Here is an 8,390-nt window from a genome sequence, read left to right as displayed (position 1 = left end):
TTATGGCACCATTCTACTTGCAAGAAAAACAGAATCACCACAATTGACTTAAAATTGCTTACTGGGTTTAACAGATGTGGGTGAATCAATCGGTGTCCATCACAGGCTTTTTGAACCTTGAATGTAGAATAGAACTCCTAGGTCTAAGCCAGGATTTCCTTCCTAACTTTTGAGTGCAATGAAACTGAAGTTAAGGGTTGAAACTCGCTGACCTGAGAGTATCTAACAGGATGTAATTTTACCCACAGCTACATACCTATATACAGTCCCATGGAGATTCTCCAACATAGCAGTAACATAGTTCCTGAATTCTAAACAGAGGCCTGGGGTAGGTGTGGTGACAGGGCACCAGTTCCACAGATAGGATGTTGGAGAAAAAGCCTTTCTTTTCTTTCAGAAGTTTGTGGTGGGAAATCTATCAGAGGGAAGGACCTGATTTTAATCAACTAGCCTAATTTTAGCCAATGGTAAAACATAAACGTTCAATTCTCTATTTCATTGTCCATTCAATGATGAATTGAGTGAAGAGAAGCTGGAAGTAATTAATAAACTAAGGAATGAAGCACTGATTCCATCAAAGTGTGCTATCCTTACCTTTGATCATCAGTTTGTAACACTAGCTATATAAAATGGGCAACAATATTTTTTTTAACTTAGTTCTTACATATTGAGGTGTTTTTAAAAGCAGTCAGAGAAATATTTTTGACAACTGAATTTATCACATATACTGAAATTTATAATGTATGCTAAAAAGAAAAGCTATTGGATGAATTACTGAAAATGAAGCATTGATTTTACCATGGAGTGATTTCAATGTTCTCAGACATGTACATTTGTCTCAGTCATGTGGACTACTCTTTTACAGATAAGAAAACTGGAAGGAAGAGAATTTCATTTTAAGAGTAAGACAAATGTGAAACTTCTGTTGACTAAGAATAAAAACTGCCTTGAATTGAAGCAACTCCTATTCAAGCCACATATTTTCTGTCTAGTCCTATCTTTGGGTATAGCATATAAATTTCTAAGAAACAGACAGGGGGAATGCTGGATTTACATACAAATGTTGGTGCTTTTTAGAAATTTAGCTATCCAATGCAGGAAAGCTATCTCAGGAGCTGGCAAAACACATTTGAATAATGGAATCTTGGGGTTAGAAAAGTCAATGTATCTGATGCTTGCATTGCATTCTATAAATAATTGCAAGTTAATTATTTTACAAATTAATTTTAATGCAAATATTTCAATGAAACTTTGAGACTCAGCCTCCCATGTGTTAATTTAGCTGATTATCCTTTGACCCCTCATAATTAGTCAATTTGCTCAATAAATTTGGTATGTGACAGGCAGATACTTCTCTAGGCATTGGGGACATAGCAGTGAACAAGGTGGGTACAACCTTGTCCTTGGGGAGATTACATTCTTGGAGTAAAGCAGGAAATAAATACACAAAAGATCATTTCAAGTAGCAATAAGGCAATGGGGCAGGATTGACTTAAAATTGATAGTGATGTAGGGATGAAATATGAGCTGCCAGAGAAGGCCTTTGAGGAGGTGAGACAGAAATGATGCAAGGGAGACAGCCATAAGCACAAAAATCTTCACTCACTCCAATATGAATAATACATACAAAATGTGGACAAGTTTAGCATCTGTCTCAAGATGCTACAGTCTGATGTCTGGATTGAGGGTCACTGAGGGCTAGAGGAAGTAGAAATTGCTAACTTCTATTTCCAGGTTTACTAGTCAGTTTCAATTACTATAGTCTTTTTAACCTTAAAAATAAAACATGTTTATTTTACCTCAAAAATTGGTTTATTTGGGAATAGCAGAGAATTGCAATTCGGGACAGGAGAAGCTAAACCAAACCATAGGCAAGTCTGGAAAACAAAGGAGAGGAGTGATCTTTTATGGAGGAAAGGACCAATTGGGAGGGCTGTTCTAAGCAAAAAGTCCTCTGGAGTAAATGGGAGTCCCATGTAGTGTGGCTTCTCACTGGCTGAGTTGTGACAGTCTCTCATTGACTGGGCTGTTGCTGGGGGAGGAGGAAACTCTTACTGCTGGTTAATAAAGTAGTAGCTAAAGCAGTATGGACTTGCAAGGTCTTTCTCCTCTGGTTTTATCTGCTATTGACAAACATGTTTTGGGTCCCAGAGCTCCCCCTGCTGGCCTTCCAACCCCATGTCAATGAGGGTTCCCTTTATTATAATTTTCGTAGCCTCATCAAAGGCCCTGTGCAAATGTATCTTTGACTGCTTTCTTGTTCTTTGATTTTAAGTTGGGATACAAGTTATTTAACAGAAGTGGACAGTTTCTGGTCTTTCTCAAGCCTCAGACATATATTCTTTAAATACTTCCATTTGTTCTCACTGTAACTGAAATTGTAGCCATCATACAATGATGCTGTTGTCCAAAATATGCCAGTTGGTAAACTTTCACTAAAATGTATATACCAGAACACATTCCTGGCGCTAAACATTTCTCTAATTTTAAAACAAAACTTTAAAGCAAATAGAATGATTCAGGAAATAGTAGATTTTATAAAAGTTTATAATGGTTCAAAAAGTATGAGATACCTCATACTGAACACAATGTTATTTACTTCTCAGAAAATGAGCCTAAAAATTACTCTAAGAGGACTGTTTCTTCTGAAAATTTATTATTTAACTCGAGAGATATCTGCAGATTGAGTTATTGGCAAAACTGGGATTTGAACCCAGGGAGTTTTAGACTGTGCTCTTAACCCCTAATCTTTACTCCTTTGATTCTATTCTACTATCCTACCTCTACTTTAAGCTATTCTCAGTAAATAGATGTCTTTGTATACCTAAGGAACAACAGGCTTCGACCAGCCCTGTTTCAGGCCTAAGTGTTCTGTATAACATGCAGAATTTCCGAGATACTCTGAGAGACTGCGACTGAAGAGCCTTCCAAAGCACTCTTTTTAGGTGATCCACTTGGTTGCCTGGAATCAGTGGACTGGGTCGCAGGACTATTCACACCAGATTTCAACAAGGAAACAAATGTTGCTGCACCATGTCTATCTGGACCTTCCGAGTCAGACCCCGCCGTTGGCACCTGAGAGGAAACGCTGCTGCTGCTTTGGCTGGAAACAAACTGATCTCCATCAGCTGTAGAGCTATTCTGACCCAAGGTGCCAGAGCTCCTAGTGGAGTTCCCATTACTCTCTGATTTGGTAGATGACTTAGTACATGTCGAGCTGTTTTCCTGCTGAGCAGACGCACGTTCTGTTTTGGCATAAGTTTTTGCATGATCTTGCTCAACTGCAGAATTGTTTTTTCCGTCTATGACTCTCTTCTTCACTGGCTATTCTACCTCTTCTTGGCAACCAGTTCGTCTCTTGTATGGACTGGAGCATCTGTCACTTTGATGCCTTCAGCCATACTAAGTATTTTATCCATAACTTTTTGAGGGTACCGACACCCGAGGGAAGACGTCGTTTGCCCAGGCCTTGGAAAAGGAGACGAGCTGCTGCAGCTCCCGACTGTGGCTCCCGCCCTCGGCGTCCGCAGCTTCCGCGGCGTCGGCGTCTGCAGCTTCCCCCGCGTCCGTCCAGGCAGCGCCGCAGGCTGGCGCCAGGTCTCTGGCGTTGCGGAGCAGGAACGCCCGGCGGTGGCGTCAGTGTTTGTCGGTCTCGCATTCGCAGCGCAGCGCCTCCAGCCAGGCGGCCCCCCACGGGTTCTGGCTCGGGTACTCCGACACCTCCTGCGCCATGTTGGGGCTGCAGGCCGCCGAGGCCGCTGCCCCGGGGAAAAGGCGGGGGCGCGGGCCCTGTCACCGAGACCTTCCCCGGCGGCCGGTCAAGAACGCCCCTGGCGAGGCCCTAACGCCAAACAACAGCGTCCGGAGCAGCTGAACCGCCCACTCAAGACTGTGCGTTTTCTTTCATTGCTTTCAAGTATCAGATAAACATTTAAACTCTAAGTCATTAAATAGAGAAATCCTGTATTTCTACAGACCAGAATTCTGTTCTCCAACGTTCTCCACTCTCCGGGGAAAATCTCTGTATTGGCCATTTTCAGTATTTCAAACATGCCCAGGTAGTAACTTTTTCTACGTGTTGCCTATGGACTTTAGAATTACTACAAACTCTTGTCCACTTCCTACCTCCTCATTTACTTACAATCCACTGATTCCATCTCATCTGGCATGTCCCTTGGTTCCACTTTTGTGCCATAGGATTGGTACTGCCAGAATCCAAGCCAAAGTGCCTCTTCACTGCAAACTTGTTTGCTGAGGGGAGTGTGGGAGGCAGAGGGCTGAAGAATGAAAAACAACCATTTATTCATTCAATTAATGTGCCCAAGAACTCCCAGCTAATTAGTGTCAGACTCAAAACCAGGGCCCTTGACACTATTTACCCCGACGTTACCCTTTCTCCCCAGCCTTGGCTGAGTAGCTGAGCTATGGGCAGATCACAAGAACTAGGTCCAGCTTTGAAACACAGTCAAGGACAGAGTGCTTTGTGTTTTCTTTCCTACTCCCACCAGTTGCAAACTTCAAAACGAGCCTAATTTGAAAATCTTGGCCCTAACTTTTCTTCCCATCAGCCATACCCACCCATCCAATCTTTCAAATGTAGTAAGAGGATAGGGTTGGCGACAAAGAGAGGGTGATAATTTGTCTTTTCTCTCCTTTCCTAGGGTCTTGCAGTTAACATACCTTTTTGGAGGCCCCTGGACATGGTCGAGGAGGAAATGGACCCTTGCTCATACAAGCAGCGAAGTAGTATTAAATCTCTGAATAAGATTTCTTCAAAGGAGGCATAGTTGTATTGCTCAGTGAAATGCTGGGATCCCATGTTAGCCCTACTCTAATATAATTTTCACTAAACTGGTTCACCTCCCACCAAGTCTGTTTTTGAGAGGCTTCTCTCTATGAGCAGCCCTCTCAGCTTTCCCCGCAAAGAGTCATGGTAAGAGAGTGGAGGTCCAGCTGACTCATCCTTCCAAGAGAGTTTTATCATGGTGGTAGCTGCTTCTGTAGATTTCTCCTACAAATAATATACAGATAAGTCATTAATGAAACAATCTCTCTAGGCCCCAAACAATCTAATAGGAATCCCTCTTTCCACAGATTTTTTAAAAAACACCCTTTATCCAGTCCAATAAATCCTTTGATTCTATCTGGATTTACTGAAGGAAAAAGTGACAGAGATGAGGCTTGGGCAGTCATGCTAATGTCACTGAACATGACAGTTGATATCTAAGCTTTCGTAATTATATAATCATAATGTGTTTCTTCTGACCTTCGTTCATCCTCCCAGTGAATGGAAATAGTGTGTCTCAGTATTTATATGCCCTCTGCCAAATTGAAAACAGATTCTTTAAACATCAAATCTTGATTTAAGAATCTTCTAAACTCTGTATATATTTTTATAGGAGGAGACCTGGCGTATGTAAAAATAACTGCATGAGAAATCAGAATGCCTGGTTTAAAATTCCTGCTCTCACTTTAGGGCCTGTTACTTAATCCCTATAAAATGGAGATAATAACACCTAATTCACAAATCTGTAAATCTTAAAAAATGAGTGTATGTAAAGTCTCTGGCCTTCAACAAGTTTAGTTTTTTGGAACTTTTTCAATCCTAAACTCAAATGTATATTTGCTTTGATGAAGCTATTGCCAAAACTGCACTGTCCAAAATTCTAAATTATGAGAAGTATTTCCCCAGGAGTCATCTTTAGGTGATAGCTAGATGAATCAATGAAGAAATTACCTGGCCAATCCCTCATAACCTTTATATTGACTCCACATGCCTTCAACCAACCATCCCATTTCTTTGCTCCCTTTATAGAAAAATTCCTCAAAGGACTGTCTCTACTCATTACCACCTATTCTTTCTTGACATCTTTCATCAGTTTGGGGACATTCTGGGCCATGATCTACTTAAACGTTCCTTTCCCCGCTTCTCTCTCTCCTCCATCTGGACCATGTGTAAGGGATTCTGATATGACAGTCTTTCTCTGTACTGAGTTTTCCTGAGCTGTAGACTGGAATGGAAAACACTCTCAAACTTGCAGGGCTTCTAAAAGCAAATTGTTGGGTCCCACACCCCAGTTTCTGATCCAGAAGATCTGGAGGAGCCCAAGAATTTGCATTTCTAACAAGTTTCCAGGTAAAGCCAATGATCCTGGTCCAAGGACCACATTCTGAGAGCCACTGGAGTAAAGACTTCAGGATCTTATAACTCTCACATAAGTTAAATTCTCCAACCTAGCTTATTTCATCTTCTGACTCTATTGTTTTATTTTGAAATGATTCAAATATGGGCAGGAAAGACAGATGCCACCACTTACTGAACCCCTCAAAAGCCCAACAGCTGACATTTATTATTTATCATGTACCATTCATATCCTAAGTGCTTCACATATTTTACCTCATTAAATCCGCATCAAAGCCCTAATGTCATCTCACTTTTCAATAGAGAAATTAAAACATCAAAACATTAAGTAATTTGCCTAGGTCACTCAATTCTAGAGATAGGAGAACCAAAGAAGTAAGATTTCAAAAACCAAAACCAAAGAAGTACAATTTCAGAGCTGTGGTTTTAACTACTAGATTAGTTTGCCTCTGTATTGAAATACAAAGGTTATGTGAAATTAGATCTATGTTAAGTAGAGCCACCCATCTTCCAGAGCAATTCTTCAAGACCTGTGTCAGGAGGGTGGCCATCACTGTCAATCACAGAAGCAGTTACAGATAATGTTAGTGACAATCTAAACTCCACTCAAGATATTATACTGTTGAGCAAACAAATTCAGAACAAATATTGGAAAAGCAATTTGTATTTTTAGACTTCTAAGATGTTAAAGTTCTCATTCTATAAAAATTTATTGAACACTTTTACTTACTAGATAATTGAGGGATTTTAGGGCACTTAATATATAGCATATTTTTCTCTTTCCAGAGTCTGAGTCAGTTGAGAAACAGATAGGCAGTGGATTAGTTTGCAAAGGCTGCTGTAATTATAACTAACAGAAAGGAGCAGGGAAGTTTAACTTCAATAGAGGCAGACTTACAGACAGGCAGGATGTCAGAATTAGCAGATTAGCAGACAAGGACTTTAAAATAATGCTAGTGTATATGTTAAAGGATTGGGTAGAAAAGATGGACATCATGCAGGTAGGGAATTTCATCTCAGAAACTGAAACTATAGAAAAGCTGCAAATAGAAATGCTAGGACTAAAAAATACAATACTAGAGTGAAGATTTTCATTAGTTGGGCTTAATAGTAGACTTGACAGGAAGAGGAAAGATCAGTTAATATGAATACAAATAATCTAAACTGAAATGTAATGAGAAAAGTAAGTAGAAAAACTGAACAAAGCCTCTGTGACCTGTGGGTCATAAATCATCTAACATATGTGTAACTAGAGTCCAAGAGGAAGAGAAAAACAATGGGGCAGAATATACTTAAAGAGATAATAGCCAAGAATTTTCCAAATTAGATGAGGAAAAAACAAGAGCAATTCACAGATCCAGAATCTTAAACAGAGGGATAATGGCAAGAATTTTGGCTGACTCCTCATCAGAAGGAATGGAAGCAAAAGACAATGGAACATTATCTTCAAAATACCAAAACTAAAAAAAAAAAATCTGTGAACCTAAGATTATCAGTGAAAATGTCCCTTAAACCTTAAAGTAGATACCTGTACAAACAAAACGTTAAAGAATTTACCCCCAACCGATACTATAAGAAAGACTAGAGGAAGTTCTTTAGGTTTGCAGAGAAATGATACCAAATGGAAGCTCAAATCTGCAGGAAGGAATGAAGACTATCAGAAAGTAAATATGTACATAAACATTTAAAAAATCTTTAATACTTAAAAAATACTTAATGCATCACACATTTGTTAATTCCTAGAAAGAATTTTTTTAAGCAAAAATAGTAACACTGTATCAATATATTGTGGGGCTTATAACATACAATGTACTGTAGGGTTTATTATATGTGACAGTACAAGATAAAGAGTGAGAGGAAGGTAAATTGAATTATTCAATTATAAGTTTCTTACATTGTGAAGTAGTTTGATATTATTTAAGGTGGACATATAATCTCTTAAACAATTATAGAAATAACTCAGAGAATTATATAACGAAAGTGTAAATAAAAAGGTATACTAAACAATAACAACAGCAAAACCAGACTTGACTAACCCAAAAGGAGGCAGGAAAAACAAACAAACAGAGAAGCAAACAACACATGGGACAAACAGAAAACAAATAGCAATGGTAGACTTAAATGCAACCACAATAATTAATTAGAAAGCTAAATGATCCAATTAAAACATAAAGATGAACATACTAGATTTTCAAAAATGCACCAAAACTATTAGTAGACTATATTTTCATAAACACACCAATCCCAC

General features: G+C 39.2%; 1 pseudogene; it reads right to left on the bottom strand.

Annotated features, from left to right (window-relative positions):
* Nucleotides 1–3,193: 3,193 nt before the first annotated feature.
* LOC118931894 (CDKN2A-interacting protein-like) lies at nt 3,194–3,732 on the bottom strand (annotated as a pseudogene).
* Between the last annotated feature and the right edge of the window lie 4,658 nt (nt 3,733–8,390).

The sequence above is a fragment of the Manis pentadactyla genome, chromosome 3, assembly GCF_030020395.1.
Source record: "Manis pentadactyla isolate mManPen7 chromosome 3, mManPen7.hap1, whole genome shotgun sequence".
Lineage (NCBI taxonomy): Eukaryota > Metazoa > Chordata > Mammalia > Pholidota > Manidae > Manis > Manis pentadactyla.
Note: the sequence above shows the minus strand (reverse complement) of the source record. Positions and strands in the feature narration are given on the sequence as shown.